This window comes from Hesperophylax consimilis, chromosome 2 (assembly GCF_061612785.1).
Source record: "Hesperophylax consimilis isolate HC1 chromosome 2, BYU_Hcon_1.0, whole genome shotgun sequence".
NCBI lineage: Eukaryota > Metazoa > Arthropoda > Insecta > Trichoptera > Limnephilidae > Hesperophylax > Hesperophylax consimilis.
In genome coordinates this window covers 3,338,455-3,361,076 of record NC_142837.1, presented here as the reverse complement: position 1 = coordinate 3,361,076, position 22,622 = coordinate 3,338,455, and positions in this window count along the sequence as shown.

Below are 22,622 nucleotides of genomic sequence, written 5' to 3'. Positions count from 1 at the left end.
TTTAATACTGGTACCACATGTGATTTTTTCCACAGATCAGGAAAAGTTCCCGAGGTTAGGGATGCATTAAAAATTATAAAAAGCGGTAAACAGAAAGAGTCTGCAAAGCAACTGACAAAGAAAGGAGGAATATTATATGGGCCTGGACCCTTGTTGGAATCTATTTTACTCAAAAAACATTTTATTTCATCTGCACCAATATGTATTTTACCCAAATTGCTTTGATTGTGTTCAGTTATGTTTGGCATTGAAGCATTAGTGGATGATTCCGAATTGGTATAAACAGATGAAAAATATTTAGAAAATATGTTTGCTATGTGTTCACCGTCATTTGCGGAAATATCGTCAAGATGCATTACTTTAGGAATACAATTGGTTTTTCGTAATGATTTTGAGTATGACCAGAACACCTTTATGTTTCCTTGCAGACCACTTTCGACAGAGTTGATGTATGATTTATAACATTCGCTTTGTATTTTTTTGTAACTTTCCTTAAATAAGAAAATTCTCTATAATCTGACTCGTTACCATGTTTTTTTACCTTAAGTCTAATGTTGTTTTTTTTTCTTAAGAAGAGCAATCAATTGCTGATTAAACCAGACAGGATATTGATTTTTTTGTTTTAGTAATATATTTTTTAAAGTGTTTGTCAATTATTTCCCATAATTTTTCATAGAACAAGATCACCATACTATTCACATTTTCATTTTTAAAAAGAAATATTTTGAAGATTATAAGTACAGAATAGTAAAAGCCTTTACCTTTAATATAACCTTTACCTTTCGACATACAAAAGCAAGCAAAAAGCAAATGGAAACATGATAGTTTATAGGTATAAGCCTGTTGTAAGAAAATAATAATATGCCTACTTCTAAGGTATAAAGACGAAAATTGTTTGTAAAAATGTTACATTTATATGTAAATACTAGGTAGTAGTTGTATTAACATAATATCTATGCAACACATAAAAGCTAGTGTATATATTTATTCATTCATTAAATTATCTATTCACGAACTAGCGGGTTCAATGAGTTTTTCTTTTCTCCAATCTGCCTTGGTGATAGTCCACCTTCGATAAAAGTGTACGTATCAGGAGTAGAGAGTAATGTGGGTAAGTTTTTAGTACTGGTATCAATGATATTTACTGAATAACGATTGTTTATTTTTTTTAAACTATGGTAATAAGTTTGAGAGTTGATTATAACTACGAAGGAGTTATTATATTGGTGTCCTATGTCAGTTAAACTATTGACCGAGAAGTAATTACTAGTAAATATGTAATGTGTAAATTAAACAAAAACGTCAGTAGTTAGTTAACGGCGTTACCCCTATCAATATTCATTTCACATTCGAAACAATAAGAACACTCATTAGCTAAAAGGGGATTACAACAGATACTGCCGTTGTTATAAGTGTATTGATGCAAGGCAAGACGCGTTCATTAAAACTGTTTACTCGCATCGCAAGCATGATAGCTCAATACAATTGACTCTAGTCTTGTTATAAATCACAACGTCGATTGAATACCTTGTTTTGGAATATAATGTATTTATACATGTATATTTATATATTATTCTGATGTCGGTACGTTTATGTACTTTACACGTTTATTCCACCTGGGCATAGAAAAATAACTTCCGGTTCAAGGTATGAGATGACTGCAAGTAGGTGCCTACCTTTTTTAATCACACAATATTTAAGAGTTGGTTTTACATTTAAAATAAGGTTTAGGTTTTTACCTGATTTTTTAAGCTTGTAAATTTAACAATATTTGAACTGTCAATTTTTTATGCTATTTTATTTTATTGTTAGTGAAAATATATTTTTACATAGGTAAAAAGAAATTATAAGATTAAAAAAATGCATTTCTTAAACCTCCTCTCCAGGAACTCGTGTTTTTGGGCGAACTAGGTATAAATTACTTAAACCTCCTCACCAGGAACTCGTGTGTTTGAACAAACTAGGTTTAAATTACTTAAACCTCCTCACCAGGAACTCGTGTGTTTGGACGAACTAGGTTTAAATTACTTAAACCTCCTCACCAGGAACTCGTGTGTTTGGACGAACTAGGTTAAAATTACTTAAACCTCCTCACCAGGAACTCGTGCGTTTGGGCGAACTAGGTTTAAATTACTTAAACCTCCTCACCAGGAACTCGTGCGTTTGGGCGAACTAGGTTTAAATTACTTAAACCTCCTCACCTGGAACTCGTGCGTTTGGGCGAACTAGGTTTAAATTACATAAACCTCCTCACCTTAAATTAAATATTTTTTTGCTAAACCTTTAAGACGTTTTTTCTTCAAAATATTGTAATATTCCTCTTTCTTACATTTTCATACTTTTCAATTTGGAAAATCATTATTTTCATTTAAAAAAATTTTTGGTGATCATTAATTTGTTTGTCAATGCTAATGAAATAATAATTGCTTTTTACCCTGAGAGGATAAACCGCCAAACAACTCGGTCTTTGTACACACTCCTTGTTGCATTCATATTCTTACACCGTTTCATACACACCCTTCTGTTTTGCTCTTGACATGGCCAGACTCTAGTATTTGATACACTTGATCGCGCCATGTTTAGCACGGCGCTATGGAACTGGCTAATGCCTTTGGAATTTCAGAAGGCAATACAGCTGTAATGTATAGTATAAATTACCTAGCAGAACTTAAAAAAAGGAAATAATTGTAATTAAAAGTAACGATTTCAGTGGTGTGTCTCTTGCGCAATGCACAACTCGGGTTCAATGAAATCTAGAATTGGGATTTGATTTTCAAGATTGGAATTGTTTGTAAGAATTATTCAGACGTGAGATAATGTAGGTAAGTACTAAAACTACTTGACTTTAGTTAATTAATTAATACTTCTTCTGTATTTTATTGTATATTTTACGCTAAAATTTTTGACAGTAGTCGAAATTTTTCATGTTTACTACGGTGTTCATTCGAAAAATACATTTCTGGTCGTCTGGTAGATAATGATTATGAGGCAAATATTTTGTATTTAAATACTTTCAGCTTCACGAATCCTACGATTATAATACTAGGTAATTTTCACAAGTCTGCCTAACTAGTAGATATTATAAATTAAATACATTTAAATGAAGTTCTACTTATTAAAGCTTAAAACAATTAATAAGCATGTTTATGAAATAATTGAAATGATCTCAATTAGATTAATTATGGATGAATGTACCACATTTATTTTCAATCATAGCTTATAATACTGAAAAATACACCGACCTAGTGATAAACAAAACGGGCTATTTTGCGAACAAATAATACTTTACTTAACTGCATTAAGTCGACAAAGCCACACTAGACTTCAGGTAATAGGTTATTAAGCCTGGCTGGAGGTACTTTACAAAAGAAATAATATATTCACTAACGCGAGGGGATTATATTTTCAGTTTTTACCTATTCGTACTTAATCTTTAGGTAGAATAAGTTGCTAAAAAAATTAATCTGTTTAAATGTTAATTTTTTTTTGAGAAAGAAAAATAAATCGCTACGTATAATTATTTATTTATTTTTATTTTCATATATATTTCCTTACGCAAATCATCTTTTAATCAACAAACACTTTAATAAGCTTGAATTATTTATTTTCACCATGAATACCGGCTTAGGAAGAAGGCCATCTTCTTCCAAACGATTACACTCTCAACTGATCAACCGATAAAAAAGAGTATGCAGAGTAATAAATATGTATAGCGCCGTCTAAACAATGAAGTTAAAATAAATCACTATATATGGAATCGATTAAAAAAAACTGTTGCCGGCAATTTATTTAATAAAGACATTTCGAATCCTTCGAGCCCTGAGTTAGGAAAATGCATATGATTATTTGTTCAAGAAAAAAATGATTTCGGATACAAAAAAAAAACATTACTTTTTTTACCTACACAGACAAAGCATTTTTTACGAACTTTGGTTAGGATTAAATCTCAGTCAATATATTTTACTTCTACCAAAGTAAGAACACACTTTTACAACTTCTATCTGTTTAGACATGCTCTTACAAATGGGTGATATTTACTCTAATTTTAGTCTATTTTCCCTATTTATTCAGAAAAAAAGAAGATAATGAAGGTTTTATTTATTTTTTGTCCGTACGAATAAATTTGATAGAACGATTTAAAATTATCCATTTTTACCAATGACTTTCGAAGTGGCGCCAAAACGACTTGCGGCGCGTTGACGTCATGCCAGGCAATGTTGGTGACAGCTGTCTTACAAGAAATTGGCGTTTTTCATATCATAATGACGTTGGTTTCCGAATGTGAGATTTAAAATCGTTTTTAAAAACAAAACTTCTGAATGAAAATATTAAAATGACACATTTTTAGTACGTAAATCAATAAATCAATCACCATAATAGACTATTAGAAAAAAATATTTATTTATATTATATTTATTGGCAAATCATCTATTTTTATTTTACTCACTTAAATTCCATGTTACCTACGTTTCGTAAACTTTTTTGTTTCATGTTACCTATATTTTGTTAACCTATGAATAATTAAATCTTATATTTTATGTAATCTGTACATTGTTATATATTATGTAAACTCATTAATTTTGTTGTATTTTAAAAAAAAGTGCATTGAATGTAAAAGCCCTATGGGCGCTTAAATGGAATAAATAAATAAAATCGTAGATAATAGGCGGCTACTTTGAATAAGTCCATACAATGCCTGAATTACACCTGCCGAGTTCTCGGCCGAGACGGCGCATTTGACTCGACTGATGTGATCATTGCAGTTAGTACTCCGTATGACAGTAGACGAGTGATTCAGGCGAGACAGTGGATATATGCAATGCTTAATATCTCGGTTTTTTAAGAGCCCTTCTTCCTGTATACTCAACTCAGCGCTTCACTCCTTCTCCACTCGGTTAGTGCGATCGGCCGGTCAGTGAAAGAAATACAATTAAAAAATTTAGAAAGTTTTAGGAGTACCTATTTGACGTTTGTTGTTATAAAACGGTGATTATTTTTCTATTTTTCATTCTTGGCGAAACCATGGTAACAGCACTTTAAACTAAACTCAAGGAACTGACATTATGGAGTATTTGCTGACTTGTATCTTCTACTTGTGATCGATCACCTCTACTCATGAATAAGTTGTTCGGTCGAGTAACAAGGCGAATAACTCGGCTGAGCACTCGAAATGTGTAATTCGGCCTTTCGCTTGTTTTTAACACCTTTATCTACCTTTAATTTCCTTCTTAAGTTTCTCCAGGCAGTTTGTGAGGGATTTTGCGGAATGCAATGAGCGCAATGGTCGGATATCTCAGCGCGCCGGAGTGGCTGGGAATTCACATGCCAGGAGCGCAGAAGTACAACAGAGTCGGAAGTGTTCGTATAAATCTCCCTACAAAATCAAGATACCGGGGTTGAAATTTCACGCTATTGTCTTATAGCGGAGGCACGAGCACAGCGTGATTTTGCTATAAATAGAACATAACGCCGATGAAGCCTTTGAGCGCATTATTGCTATCGCAATTTCCTCGGTTTTTTAGCGCGTTAGGTTGTTCGAGTTACTCAGGGTTCTATTGCGAAATTGTACTGAATCGCTTATCAAAGCATTATTTTTGTAATTAGTACAAGAAATGAAAATGTTTGTGTGAACTGTATAAACTGATACACGCTTCTATATATGTCTTAATAACAATGTAGTATTGATTTTTTTTTTGTAAATTTAGACAATAAATGTCCATCACATTATGATAAAATCCAATAATTCAATCCAAACATTACAAATAATTTCTGTGAGCATGTCACCTGCTACCGATACCAGGTAAAATACAATATTTAATAGCCAAAATAGCTGTTTCCGCTGTGGCAATGTAAATTGTAATTCCATGCCAAAAAGCCGTATCCGATGTGGCAATGCAAGTCTCGGATCATCAACCAAGATAGATTAAACATCAATAATTTTTTTTTAAACCTGTTTGTAAGTATATATTTTTAATGGTACAATGCTGATAGTCTTACATTTTTAATGTTATATTGTGTGGTTATTTTGGTTGTAAACTGCGCCTGATCCCAACATAGAAACAGCCAATGTTATGTTATTAATAAAGTTGAAAAAAAAATTTTTTTTATCTCCCTTGTAATAAAAAGAAATATTTTATTGAATTTTTCACGGGCTGCAACAGAGTATATATTATGTAATATAACCTTATAAGTATATTTAACCTTCAGTATGACTTCATTTCATCATATAATCAAATAATTTTATTTCTTCACACTTGGGCAAAGCAGCAGTGGATAAACAAGTTTTTGGACCCTGTAATGATTCGCCCTTTCTACTTCAAACTTTTCCTTCTCTTCTTTCTACGATAAATTTTCCTTAAGTCCCGTAGGTAACTTTTCCATAAGGCTTCGGTTATATATATATCCGGGGAGGGAAGGTCCTCCCTGCCGTCTTTTCTTTATTACACACCCCTTCAAGTGTGTACATCCTAGTTTGTCTACGTGACGTACGACCTTGAACGTACTCATTTCACGTGACGGTTCAGTATAAAAAGGCTTCACCGAACGTTGTGTTGGTTTTTTGTTTCTCGGTTTAGAAACCTAGTTATCTATGTATGTGTGGTATCCCTTGGTTCTTTTGAGATAGAGTGAGTTGAATCCATTACCGCTGTGTTTTAAAACCATTTTATAAACCTTATCTTCTAAGTCGCCTGCTCCCCCCCCCACTAGCTACTCGATTCTACCTATCGTAGGGTAATGTGAATATAATAAAGTGTTAGATTTTATATATGTGATATACATACGATAAATTTATGGTGTTAGTTGTCGGCGCCATCCATGTATATATTTTAGGAGGGGAAGGAGAGGAAAGGAAATGATTTTTTTTTCAAGCTAAGATTGACTCCTCCTCTTACCAAACAAAACTGATGGATGATAATTTGAGCAAGGCGATCGATATCTGCGTGTCTGGATATCACAACCGGCCGGGTCTCCCCTTGTTCCAAATCGGCAACCGTCACGCCAGAATAAAGAAAACCAGGTCTCATCACCAATTTCAGAATTGCCCCAATCTCATACACCTCCAGGAAAATCTACTTTACTGAGTGTAGAAGGGGAAAACCATGACATCCCTTGTCACGAATCTAGTCGCGAAAATGTGACACGCAAGGTCCTAAGTTACGTGCCACCTCTAGAAAACGTTGTAACTCCCTCGCCGTCGGGGATTTACATCCCTTTCTAGGTCAATACATAGATAACACACGACGATCTTGTCGACATTTAGCCTGCTTTTTAACGATAGGTTGTGTGCCTACCCATTCAGCCAATTATCATGTGAGATATATGTAAGGTCTACTCGAAATGCCAAATTTAGGATGAGGACTGTCTGTATTTTAATATTCGGTTCTAGTAATTATTTTATGAGGTTACTAGCATCCTCGTGTATTAGATATGGGCAACTCCTACTGAATACCTATCCTCTCAGGTAGGTATAAACGGATAATTGGTTTGATTTTTGCATTTAATTTAAAGAGGCTGCCTACCTCTCGAAAGGTACCTGTTGAGAAAAGTTGTTCGGTTGGTAGTTTTATCTCGGAGATTACCATCTCCCTCTTTCGACTTTAGATTTGTTTTTGTGCATCCCAATTCGTAACTTAGAAAGTCAAACAATAGATGAAAAGTATTAAATTAGAAAGTCAAATAACAGAAGAAAAGTATTCATTCTGTTTTGTCTGGTTGCATCCGATCGCTTTCTATTTGGGCGGTCATACGCTAGCAAAACTCCCCCTTTGACTGACTGTACACCGCGCCTCGGCCTATATATGAAAAGGTCATCGGCCCGTCTCCCTTTTTCAGCTGGTAGGTAGTCTGATTGACACATTCCCTTTCGAAACATTATTTGGACGACAGGGGTTGTAAACTTGGATGCTGTATCCGTCCTTTAAAAGGGACTTCTGTTGTTTAGTAAATAATATAAAAAAAAACTCACCCTGCTAGTCACCTCCAAATCCTAGTGTGAAGCTTACCTGGTTACACACTATATAGCTAAATCAGTTTAATTTTTCGGTCTACCCCCTACCGGCATTCCATTACATTAATCATTTTCTCCTTTTAAGTCCTTGTAATTTGTTCCATTTTGGTCCCCTCCCTACGACTTTAAAAGGGTAATTAAATATTCCTGTAAATAAAATTGTACCTCCCTAATCTGTCAGGATTCGAACCCACAGTTAATGATATATTTGTTTCTCTGGTTTTCGGTCTCCGTGGATAAATGCCATCTCGCCAAATCGATAACCTAGCCCGATTAAACACTTCCCGCCTTTAAGTACGTTCACTCTGTTTTAAAAACGCAATCATTATTTTTATTATTTTCATGTTTTTAAGACAAGCAATCTAGTTCAAACTGTATACGAAATCACGTTTAAATCAACACAACTTTATAACACAATCGCGATTGCACAACACCTGGCGCCCCTGAGGTGGGTTTTTACAAAACGGCGCTCTACAAATTATCCAATTATTATTATTGTCATTATTATTAATTGTTTTCTCACTGAGTCCAACCACTTTCACTTCACACAAAAACCGTTCCAATAATATTTCACTTTAATTCAAAAACCAACAAAGCTTTCTAACGCCATCTGAATTCACTAATTCACTGCAATTTCAAACAACACTTCTCATTTGTATCGATTTCACGGAGCTGTCAACGTACTCAAGTTCAAAACCTCACTGACTGTACCTGCGCCCTGTCCCGTGTGAATGTGTTTACTCCAGGCCTGTCTGTCAATAAATCTTCCGTCGTTGTCTAAACAAAAAATTTTTTTGAGCACGTTCGTTTATTATGTATCGTTTATTTCAAACCATCACAACCCTCGAATAGATGTGGTTTCCAAATCAAACCAAAACTAATTAAAAGTTAGCAGCATTCTAAAAAAAAAATTCACATCCATTAAACGGTGTTTTTTTTTACACATTGCATGAAGACTGTAAAAGTTTAGATTCGAAATAGTACTAATAAAACACATCTTTAACTGAGTTCGGAAAGGACTAGAATCATTGGATTTTCCGCAGGCTGACACATGAAATTCCGGTCTGAAAAAAGTTAGAAAAGTTAGTTCAGACTCATTATTCTTTAATTGACTGTAACCGCGTGAGTTAAATTAATATTCTTGGAAAATGGAGTTTTTTTTAATAAAAACAAATGTTTTATATATGTGTAGGTAAATATAAATCACAAAAATCAACGTTTACATTGCGCTAATATTGAATTCAAAATCTCATTTCTCCTGGAATTATAATATTTTTCTTATACATTTTATTTTATTTTATAAAATGTCGGCGAAGAGGCGGTCATCTGTTTTTAGCAAGGTAAAAATATTGATATTTTAATGTTTTGTGTAACAATAGTAAAAGTATTTTGCATTGGGTGTTAGAATATATATGTGTGATTATGTTTACTTATAATCTCTAACGTTTCATGTGTGTTCTATTATTTGTTTTGCTTCTTAACCTCTTTGTTCGTCCCAGCGTACATTGCCAAAGACCTACAAATGTCGTCCTAAATGACTTTGTCCGCTGGGACCGACATTACCAAAGTTCTATTAATTTGCGGTTATGGGTGCTTTCTAATTTTGTTTTTGTTTTCCGCTTGTCAACAGCACACACGCGCGTCAAGAATAGTAGCCTTAGCGTCAGAAATATTAGGCTTAGTTCCTAACGAACATGCTCCTTCAGATGCAAGTGGAAAATCAGACTTTGAATCTGAAATGCATGATGAATGTTCTTCTACTAATAGCAACTATTCCTTTCCTGCTCCATCTATTCCAACTTCGCTTGAAAATTTGAATATTAGTATTTCTGTAGACGAAAAACCAGAAATTAATGCAACATCTGACTTACCTGATTCAATGCCTCTTACTTCTATTCTCCAAGACCTTCAAGAATCTAATTACGAAAACTTACCGTCATTATCTGCAATCCCTTCACTTACATCTACACCTATCACACCAGGAAATCCTATTAGGTCACGGAAACGGATTGTAAGATCAAAACAGGTTCCAAAAATACCAGTGGCAGAGAGAGCCAAAAAACCAAAGAAGTTTCAGCTGGCTTACAAATGGAAACTGGCATCGTTTTGCCACAGAGCGACAATTAAAGATAATGCAGAAAGCGATTTTGTCGATTTACCGGACGCTACCTCATCCCCCTTGACTTACTTATGTTTGTTCTTTTCTAAGGATATACTAACAGAAATCGTTGACCAGACTAATTTCTATTCAGTTCAAGAGTTGGGCAAGTCAATACTATTGACTGAGGATGAGTTGAAAGATTTTCTGGCAATTTATCTAATTATGGGTATAGTCGGGATGCCTTCATACCTCGATTATTGGTCGCAAAAATTCAAATATGCCAAAGTTTCTCACATAATGCCTCTGAAGCGTTATCAGCAAATACGGCGTTGGTTGTATTTCGCAAATAACAACCTGGAAGATGGAGACCGGTACTATAAAATTAGACCTATTCTGGAAAAAGTAAGGCAGAATTATTTGAGACAGCAGGGAACTGAAACACAATATAGTATAGATGAAATGATGATACCCTACAAGGGAAAAAAGCAGGAAAACGAAAACAATATATGAAGGATAAGCCAAGCAAATGGGGTTTCAAAAATTATGTAAGGGCTAGGGTCTCGGGTATCATCTACGACTTCATACTTTATGGTGGTGAAGATACTTTCCGTAACCATACTTTTTCCGAAGAAGAAGAATCTCTTGGTTTTGGCGCTCAAGTAGTAATTGCTTTGTGTCAGAGTATCCAACGGAAGCCAGTAATTATCTATTGCGATAATTTATTTTCGTCTCCAGAGTTATTTTATATTCTACGAGAAAGATATGATATTTTCGCTTTGGGCACAATACGAAATAATCGCATCAGAGGCGCAAAAAAAGTTTTACCAAATGAAAAAATATTCAAAAAGAAAAAGAGGGGACATTTCGCTGAAGTTATGTGCGACAAGAATCGTTTGGCAGTGGTACTTTGGAAGGACAATAAGGTTGTGACATTTATAAGTTCTTTTGTCGCTAGTGATCCTGTGGAGAAGATCCTGCGATATTCGAAGGACGAGAAGAAGAAAGTAGATGTACAGTGTCCACAAATTGTGCGACAGTATAACAGACATATGGGCATATTGACGATATGTTGATATCACTGTACAAAACGCCATTCAAAACACGACGCTGGTACATGGGCATTTTTGGGCAGTTGCTGGACATTTGTCTAAAAATGCTTGGTTGGTTCACAGAAAGGCGAATGAAGGCAATCGTAAAAAGAAGATGGCACTGAAAGCTTTCAGATATTCTGTGTATGAGAATCTTATCTCTGAAAATCGTTGTGCCAATCGGAGCAAAATCGGAGTCCCAAAAGTCAACGCCCTTCCAGTCCAGTAAAATATGACAATGTAGGTCATTTCCCGCAGAACACGGAGGAAGGGCGCTGCAGGTACTGCCAAAAAAAACTGCGGTGTACTGCATAAAATGTGAGACACGACTTTGCTTTGTGACTGGAAAAAATGCAAGAAATTGTTTTTTAGATTTCCATACCAAATAAGATTATCTTTTATGTTGTTTATTGTAATTATAAGTGATTTTATTCTTAATAAAATTTTAAAATAATTTTATTTATTATTTTGCCCTAATTTGGTAATGTCCGCCAGACCGGACAGTTAAATTGGTCAGTTTTTACATATATTATTTGGCAATGTCCGATGTGACGGACATTGTTTTTTCGCGAAAGTAAGCATATGTTATTTTTTTATTATTTTTTTTTGCATATTTTTACTCACAACTAAATAAATATTAACAAAAATAAAGGTATTTTTAACTTTTTCTTCGTTGCCAAATGAATGGTTAAAAGTGAGGTGACAGTTTTTTTGTAGATTCCCTAAATAAAAGGAACGTGTTTTCAAAATTTCGCATCCTAGCAATTTATCGAAGTTTGGAATAAAAATGTGTTTGTTTTTTTCCATGTTTGGAATTAAAATAATCCCATTTATAAATATCAAAGTCTATTTCAAATACAAAGATAGTTAATATCATAAAGATAATTTTATCTCGTTTCGTAAAATGGTATTTGCTTTTACGACATCGACAAAACAGACGTAAGTACTTTGGAAATATTCCGAAATTCTATGAAAATTTTTAAATTTTTTAACAGAAAAACAAACCCCTTTGACATAATCGTATTTATAAATCGTTCCAGTTTCTTTATTAGTAATGTTTTCACATACACGATCGTTTATCAAATGAATAAAATTTTCACCTTTTTTATTCGTAAGGCTGTTAGTCTTTCTGAATTTAATCAATATTTAAACACGAATGGAATTAAAAAAACCTTTGACACGAGCAAAAAATATTTAATACATAACATTAGTTTTTGTCAAAGAAAATTTTATTTTAAATTAATCAAAAATGGATTGGTTATCTATTGGTACTGAAAATGAAGCCTAATACGATTCTTCGATTATTGCAAAATTCAGTACTACCTATCGGGCTACGCTCTCTCTACGGCAATAAGTTTTCAATTAAATTCTGTTCGAAGACTTATCTATCTTTCTGAGAAAGACTTTCCACACTGATATGCATAAATTTTCCCTAGAACTTACCTCCATTACGGGCAATATGCCTTAAATCAAAAATAAAAGCTCTAGAAAAAATTATATTATGAAGATTTTTTTCAAAAACCAAAGTTAAACATTCAAATTTATGGAAAAATTAGGCATTTTTGTTCGGGAATTGAGTTTTTTTAAATTAATTAAAATACATTTCATCGTTTTGGGACATTATTTTTTGAGCCGAATCTCTCAACTTTTTATGATGGAAATTAAAAACCAACTTTATCATGGAATTTTAATTTTGTTTCATAATCATTTTAAGTTACTCGAGCCGACAACGTCCTAAATATTTGAGACGGGTCATGTCAAGAGCCGAAGAAATAATAATATCAGAGAATTGTGTATTCATGTAGAATCGAAAACGTCCTAAATATTTGAGACGGGTCATGTCGAAAGCCAAAGAAATAATTATATAAGAGAATTGTGTATTCATGTAGAATCGAAAACGTCCTAAATATTTGAGAGGGGTCATATAGAAAACCTAAGATATATATGAATAAAGGAGAATTTTGTATTCATGTAGAATCGAAACGTTACGTTTTAGGTGCACTAAATATAACAAACAGAAAAATCGCGCAAATTTATTGCGCTGGAGCATTCGGAATTTTCGATGATGAACACTTTTATCTTTTTTCATGTTCATTTTCATTAATTGAATTATAATTCTTACATTTCGATAACAAAAAGAGATTAACATTATTAGAAGTTACCATAAGTAAATATCAAAGATCAAGTAATACAAAAAAAATATAGGTAAAGCAAAACAAAAAAAAACAATACAAAAAATGACAAGTTCTAAGCTCTTAATTTAATTAAAACCGAGTGTTGTTTTAAGTTTTAACATTAATTCATTTTGTGAATACTGCCATACATATAAACTTTAAAATTATGAACATATGTGTACAATATAACAAATGTCGGTACGCATAATTTTTGCAAAAATAAATAAAATATTTTCCCTAGAAAATACATAAATTTTATCTTTATATATTTTTTTTTCTTTATTTTTAATTCCGTGTATATGTACACAAATATTTTTAACATTGATTTTTTATAGAATAACATACCAAAAAACCAAATTAGTCTGAGGTAAAGTGTATTGTTTATTCTTAATTTTTTTATAATTTTTTCTGCTTGTATTTCTTTAGGAAGTTTGTTAAAACATTTAATGCCGAGTATTTTTAATGGAGTACCATTGTTGTATTGTGTCTAGGGATAATTATTGACTGTATTATTATTTTATCTTTATGGATTTGAAGTAATGCATTTTTTGATAGATTCTGTTTAATTTTAAAACTTTATTCTTGGAATAATTCACGAGTCGAATAATCTGATGTTTTTAAGCATTATTTTAATGGGTCTTCTTTGGACTCCTTTTAGTGAAGCTAAGGTAGTTTCATGTGTCCTCCCCAGCCTATTATTCCATATTGGAGAATTGATTGGGCTAGCGCATAGTAAACCTACTGTAACATTGGTTTTTGAAGTATATGTCAGGAAGGATATTTCAAGAATTTAAGGAAATGTAGTAAAGCTTACGTATTCTTTTAATAGTTTGTTCAATATGATCTGTTATATGATTACCTATTAGTATAATATGATTACCTATTAGTATGCCTAAATATTAAATGATTTTTTTTTTCATTACTGAGCATTTCGGTGAGTTTTAATCTTCAATCGCATCTTTGCCTAGTTGGCGGATTTGTATTATATTGTGTATTACGCTTGCATTTACAAATTTTTTTAAATAAAATTATAATATTCATAAAATTATAAATGGGAGAAACCTGTTGGCCAACCATTATTGCAGAATATTTTTGAACATGAAATCTTAAATTTTAATGAAGAAATGATAAATTCCATAACAGAGTACGAGGTAAATGTGAGATTTACACAGCCGAAAGTGTTATCGTGATTAATATTTGAGTTATTATGCCGTATTACGTTTTCACATTCTTTAGCCAACGTTTGGGACAGACTTACAGTGTTCATTAACAGGAAAGATGTAAATAAATTAAAGCCGGAACCTTAACGACGTGGGTGTAGCAGAGGTGCACAAAAATAAATAAGCGACGCGCGGTCCTTGTCGATTGGATAGCCCTACGGTTGAATTGCCCTATAAAACCTCTAAAATATAGTAGGACTCTTAATGGCATAAGTGATGAAGTCATATAAAAATAATATTCGGCTTACATAAAATATTTGAATAGTAAGATACTGTTTTCCTTTTGGAAACATTTGAGATTTTAGTAATACGATCATCAGAAATAATTAAAACGTTAGTGTAGAGCAATCTCCCTTTATAAGAGTTTTATGTCGCCTTCGTTTAGGTATGTGGAAGTGATACCGTGCTGCGCGTGCTTCCTCTTGGTGCTGGTATTTCCACTGGAGATACAAGATATTGATGATACAATGCAAAGAGCGCTGGAGATTAGGGTACATTTGTTATTCAATGTGACTTAGCAGGGGTGCCCGAGTTCATGAGGTTTGTCTAGACGTTGGCGTCGGATGCGTTTGCCCACCTACTATGTGGCGGGCCGAATCGGGAGAGACTGGTTGAAGGAGGAATTTTGACCGCTACATCATGCATCGTATTGCACCGCAGTGGGAGGGATGAATTTCTACGTTCGTCACTCCTGGACACATTGACCCCAGATTCCTAACCACCCTTCATACCTGTCCTTCCTTCCTAAAAACACCACTCCGTACAGCATCCCTAAAGATGACATAGTCCCTGAGAGATTTTTTTTGGAATGTAAAAAAGGCAATAAATTTTGCAGATAAAAACAAATCATTAAATTGTATATGGTTAGTTCCAGCTTGAAGTAAAGGATAGTTTTAGACCGGATAGGTGGCGCTGTTGTTCAAATCTAAAAATCATTAAATTGTATGTGGTTAGTTCCAGCTTGAAGTATAGGATAGTTTTAAAATGGATAGGTAGCGCTGTTGTTCAGGTCTAAAGATTATTAAATTGTGTATGGTTGGTTTCAGCTTGAAGTATAGGATAGTTTTAGACCGGATAGGTGGCGCTGTTGTTCAGATCTAAAAATCATTATTTCAATTAACCTCACTCCATGAACCCGGGCACCCCTGCTAAGTCACGAAACGTAGTAAATGATGCATTAAAGTTAAATTTTTGTTTAATCAGGTTAAAAAGTATTTTTAGTATGGATTTGACGTTTGCGAAAGTTCAATTTCACTATAAATACGCGTGAAAATCATTTACTGTGTAAACCTGGTAAATGACGCAGTTATGAAGAAGGATATTATCTTTTGAAAAAAAAATTGTTTTTGTTTGATGTCTTTTTAAATTGAAAATCGCTGGTTTTACAAATGACCAAAATGTGGTCAAATAAGCTCCTGTTGCATAATAATTAGTGAAATTAACCACAATTAACACATCAGCCATAGTGATGGAAAATGTAACGCTGTCCGAAATGTTGGCGATAGGTGAAAGAAGCCCAACATGACATAGTAACCGAAAAATGAATCATAACAGTACCACACATTTCTCCCTTTCATCCTACTAGTTACAAAGTATATAATTGCTTGTTTTTTATAGTTAACTAGTTATTCAAATATTGAATAAAATGACTTCTAACATTGTAAAGGAATTATCAAGTTCAATGAAATCACTTTAATTGAAAACCATGCCATACACTTAATGAAAACACATACACTGGTGAATTCCAAAAATAATCTTCATTTCTTTATTGAAGACAATATTAGCAATGTCTAAACGAAAATTTGTAACAGCAAAATCAGAAAAAGATACGGTCACATCTAGGACTCGAACCCGGGACCCTTGCCTTGCCGGGGCACCGCTCTACCAACTGAGCTAATGGGACCCTTTAGAAATTGCTTATATTGTCTTCAATAATTAAATATTACAATTTGAGATTTTACTCATTAAGTCATTCCGAAAAATTAAAAATAATATAATTTCATTATCACGTAAAAATTTATTCCGGTTTCGTGTTTTCCAATTTTAAATTCTTAGCTATGAATAATATTGTGAACAATACGTTACGAATATTGGAATCATAAAGTTTATTAAATCAGGAGAAATCATAATAATATAGATATCTTACTATATGTTGTATATTGATACGAGCTCATATAAAGATTAGTTATATTAACAGTGAACCTTTCCTTTGCAGAATTTTCTCATATTTAATAAATCAAAACCAAAATTAAGTCTTCAAATACGTACCTACTTTTAATATAAAACATAAATGTTTTACGTTGCATTTAAAACAAAAAAAAGGAATAACATAATTTTTCCACAAAAATGTCACCATCTAAATGACAATTCATTTTTAAAACTTTCTTCGGGCCGGTAGATAGCATAATATTGATTATTCCGATTTGACAGTTTGTAATTGGAACCACTAAGGCTCGAACTCGCGGAAAAAATATAGTATGCAGCCATCTTAAACCGGAACCGGAACTTAACGTAAAAAAAAATACAGATAGACGGAATGCCAAATGGTTAATTAAAACAGGACTTCGCTTCTGCTCACTCATTAATAATTACAATAAAATATTAAGAGAACGGCATGAAAACTTATTATTTAAAATAACTACTTATTTAAAAAAAACTTAAATTTATTTTTTTAAATCCCATATTAAAAAATAATACTCGTATCAAGAAAAACAGAAATAAATTATTTAGGGTTTTTTCTCGCCCCGTCGTTTTATAAAACTAGTGCAAGTTATCGGCACACACTTTGTTGGCGAAATCGTTGGTGCCGTAAGCGCGTCGTCTGAGTAATTTTCAACTTTATACGGCTGTTACATTGAGGGTTGCTAGTTGATAGTAGAGGTATTCGAGAGTAGGTGCACCTTCTTGTTAACATAGGAATGCTCACCCGTGTATTACACACGCCAACCCTTCAATTACCAGAATATTTAACGGTCGTTTAGTTCTGTTGGAAAGGTTGATTAATTTTCGCAGAAGTAAATATTGCTGGCGCGTGAGATGGTAATATTATCTTTGTATTTGTAAATATATACTTGATATCTTCATGTTGATTATGACCGGAAAACCCATGTTATCTTAAAGACCATTTTCGACAGAGTTGATGTATGATTTAAAACTCTCACTTTGTATTGTTGTCATTTACCCTCAATTAGATAATTTATTATTATCTGACGTGATACTATTTTTTATTTTACCTATAATCTAACTCTTTTTTCTTAAGAAGAACAATCAATTGCTGATTAAACCAGACAGGGTATTGATTTTTCGATTAAGTAACACATTTTTATTAATTTCTATACATAATTGAATTGATTCGAATTGATGAAAGATTACAAGACTGTCTGCTTTCTAGCTTTTATGATTAAAAAGGGAAAGAACATTATTTTTAATGAAATGTCAGGTGACCATTTGATTTCGGGTAAATAGAAGTCACCAATAATAATTAACTGCGAATTGGAATTTGAATGCTTTAAATACAGATATTAGGAATATAGAGAACGCAAATAAAAACGAGTGAGTTGGAATTAGAATTTGACTTTCTCACAAGCCAAAAATCTTCAATTTCACTCTCCAACTATATTTTTCTTGACACGAAACATTTTTAGAAACGGCGGTTTGAACTTCACCTTATTTAAACACAGATTTAACTCACGATCTCTTCTTAATGTAACATGTCTGTCATGTAACATTTCTTCCACACAGTTCTTCCCTAAACACTGTTATGTTCAACCATGTTTGGGAAAACAAATTATGTAATAATGATTAACTAAAATTTAATTGCATACACTTGTGGTATTTGTACGAATACCCCTCACCTTTTGATAAAATATAATTAATGAATCGACAGTGTTACTCGCCATCTTTTACAGTGTGATTACACTATATAGTTGGTTGTGGAGAGGTCCCTTAATAAAACAGACTTCTAGGCCGGACAATCCTTGTCTCCGGTGAGGTGGGCACGGGAAGCTGCGGGTTTTCCGAAACTTGCGCATTTGGCACAACTGGGTACTGCAGCATCAACGGGGCATGCCTCGCGCGCATGTCCTACTACGTTGCAGTGGGTTTGTTTCTTTGCAAAACTTATGGGAATGTCCAACCATTTGATAATTTAGACACACGGTGAGTCCCGCAAAATCAAGCACACCGCAAACGGTCGTCCACGAATATCCTTATTTGTTGCAAAAGCGCGTGACGAATTTTAGCGGGTACTGAGCATACTCTGTGGCAAGACGGTCGGATTTGAGTTCTAGCCATATGACTCAGTTTGCACTTGTGGTCATCTTTTTGGTCATCACCCCAAGGTAGTTTGGGAGAAATGGTCAAATGGTCTTGGCTTTTCTATATGGATTTGGTACGAGTGAGTGTCATTTATATTATTCAAGGCTTATTTTACTTCATCCATTACTGTCCATATCTTAATCCAATTAACCATGTTTCTTGTGTATATTGTAGTCGTCCGCCTAACTACTATTTATGAACATTGGGAGTTTAGATTTGTTATATAATAAATGTTAAGTCGTTTGACAATAAAATAATAAGGGTCCTTGCAAGTGCCCTGAAGGAGTAACCATCTGTTATTTATCCCATATATCTGATATTGTCTCCCGTGCCAACAAAATGCTTGGATTTGTTCTTCGTAATTCAAGATCATTTACCAACGGAATCGCAATCCGAAGAACGTATGAAGCACTTGTTCGCAGTATCTTGGAATATAGCTCCATTATTTGGGCCCCTTCTGAGCAAAACCATATTCTCGAAATAGAAAAAGTACAAAAGAGATTCATGCGTTACCTATATATGAGGGAATATATGTACTACCCTTTCCTGTATCCATCCTTATTCTTGGCAGGAATGCTCGATCTTAATACATTAGAAGCCCGCCGAAAAATATTTTTAGGAAAACATTTTTTCAAGATAATCTCTGGAACTATACATAATCCACCTATTTTGAAAGAGATTAACTTATATGTCCCAGACAAGTATACTCGTGGAAGGTCCCATACCCTTTTTTATGCTCCAAAAGCGAGGACTTCTGCCTATCAGAACGCCCCAGTCAACAGAGCGACTGAACTGCTCAACGAGTCTGCATTGACCATCGACATTTTTAACGTAACCTACAGGCAGTTTAACAATTATCTTTTGACGTATGTCACAAAGTAGTGAAACTGACCTTTTTATGTGTTTTGCCATACTTTTTGTCTAATTTGTAATCTTCTCTATAATGTATTGGTGGATAACCGTTTTACGGAGAACATGAAAAATAAATAAATAAATAATAAATAAATAATAATAAATACCAAACGGGCAAGCGGTGGGTAACCTCCAACTGCTTTGTGTAATTTTTCTGCCATAGTCTTCTCAGCCTGCAAGATCTAGATGTCAGCAAATGCAGATTTTTAATTAATTCTGAGTTCATCTTTCTCATGCAAAAGTTGAGCAACAGAGTCGAGAATACACATCACATTTTTGGACACTTTGATCTGCTGCTGTTTGGAAACTTTTGATGGCTTTTCTGCAATTGCGTAATGTAAGGCAATTTTTGTCTCGGAAAATCTTGTGTTCTGAAGAATTACTAAGGCCATGGGTCGATTTAAGTCTCAATCTCCTCGGCGTCGGAATCCGATTCATCAGAGTAGGAGGAATAAGGGGAAGTATTATTAAGGCTTTTTTGGCACTTCTTTTTTGCCCATTTTTTTATTGTGCACTTAGGCCATAGGCCCATTGTACTATCTCCCATTTTACCTAAATCCTTTAACAACAACCCAGTCCCCTTAATAAAGTTCACCAGGGTTGTTATTGGGTATGTGGCTTTTTCTTCTGGTTCTACTTTATTTTTTTTTCTTTATTCATAAAATATATTTGAATATAGTTTTTTACATGCTTTTCGACTACCACACTAGACACATGTCCGTATTATGGTAGTCGAGTACTGTATGTCTCCCTAGGTATTTATTTATTTATTATTTATTATTTTTATTTACGCCCTAATGGGCTTTTACATGAAAATATACATTTACATTGATTACAATAATTGAACATAAGAAGATAAATGGAGTTAATTGTAAGAAAGCAACACATATAATAAAATTTTGTGCAAATTAGCAAAACACTAATAAGATGGATTCAATATAAAATATACCCAAGCATGAAATAGTAAGTAAAAGAAAGTTCAACATAAAAAGTAAGTAAGTGGGTGTGTTTAAACCCAGTATTAATTGTGAGTTTAACAAATCGATAAACCAATATAAATTAGAGTGTAACTTACTCGTGAGGTAGAGAACATTATAACAGAGATTTAAAAAAAAAAAAAAAAAAAAAAAAAAAAATAACAAAATAAGAGTTGCACCTGTAAAAAGCAAAAACTAATAGAATTTAGCAATATCGACATGAATAAGAAATAATAAGATCTGAGATGGAACATAGTGTTATGTATAAAAAGTAGTTAGTAGGTATATGCATACAATTATAAGTGTATAGTAGAGCAAATAAAAAACAAACAAATATGGATATAATTTACTTGAAAGGTTTCGAATGGGAGAAGATGTAATAAAATTATTAAAGCTATAAAAGTTAATTATTAGCCGATAGAATCGAAATAAGTTGCCTTTTAAAGCTCACAAAATTGTCAAAACCAAACATATCTATAAGTTCACAGTATTTATTCGCAAGGTTGTGAATTCTAGGAATTGGTGAAAAAATAGAATAATTAGTGTTGAGGTTCTTGTTAAATTTAAAAGTATCTTTACTGCGAGTTTGCCTAGCAGGAACATTAATGCAAATAAGTTCCAACAAATTAGGGCTGTCAATTAAAGATTTAATAATTTTGAATAAAAATAGCAAATCAATTAACACTCTTCTATCAGATAATTTAAGAAGTTTAGTTTCAGCAAGCAAGTTATTGTAATTTATAAATTCGATTGGAATTTTCATTTTAAAATTAATGTACCGAAGGAATTTATTTTGTACCTTTTCTAATGATTGAGAATGGACCTTGTAGTACGGTGACCATACGGTGGAATTGTATTCTAATTTGCTTCGTACTAACGAGCAATACAGATGTTTTAATGTTGACATACTTTTAAAATTTGCTCCCATTCTCAAAATAAAACCTAGTATTCTCATCGCATCGCTTATTATTTCATCGATGTGTTCGTTAAACTGTAGACTCTCGTGGAATATAACACCAAGATCACGAATCTGTGATACACGAAGAAGATTGGCACCATTCATAAAATAGGAAAAATTAAGTGGATTTTTGCCTTTGTAAAAACTGATAATCTGGCATTTACCTAAATTTAGTTGCAAATCATTGACAGAACACCACGCACATAGTTTATTAAGGTTCAACTGCAAAATTGCGCGATCGTCATCGTCTTTGATTATTCTGTATATCTTCAGATCGTCGGCAAATAACAGGACTTTAACATTAGTAAAAATATTAACAATATCATTGATAAACAAACAAAATAATATTGGGCCCAAGTGAGATCCCTGTGGTACTCCGCTCGAGGCAGCAAATGTATAAGAAGTAAACGAATCTATCTTGACTGCTAAGTACCTTCCTAATAGATAACTCTTAAACCATTCCAACATGCTCCCTCTTATTCCCAACAATTTTAGTTTACGTAATAATATTTTGTGGTTTACTTTATCAAATGCCTTACTGAAGTCAGTATATATGGAATCAGTTTGATGTGATGCATTAAGGGCATTAACAATATCATTCGTGTACAATATCAAATTGGTAAGAGTAGATCTACCTTTAATGAATCCATGTTGAAGGGGAGAGATGGTTCGATTGATTCGGGATATCAACTTATCTAGTACTAGGCTTTCAAAAAGTTTGGGTAAAGTAGACATTATACATATTGGCCTATAATTTGTTACTTCGCTCTTATTACCTTTTTTGAAAATGGGCGTTAAAAGACTAAACTTCCAAAGGTCCGGGAATACACCTGATGAGAGTGACTTTGTAAATAACTTATGAATAGG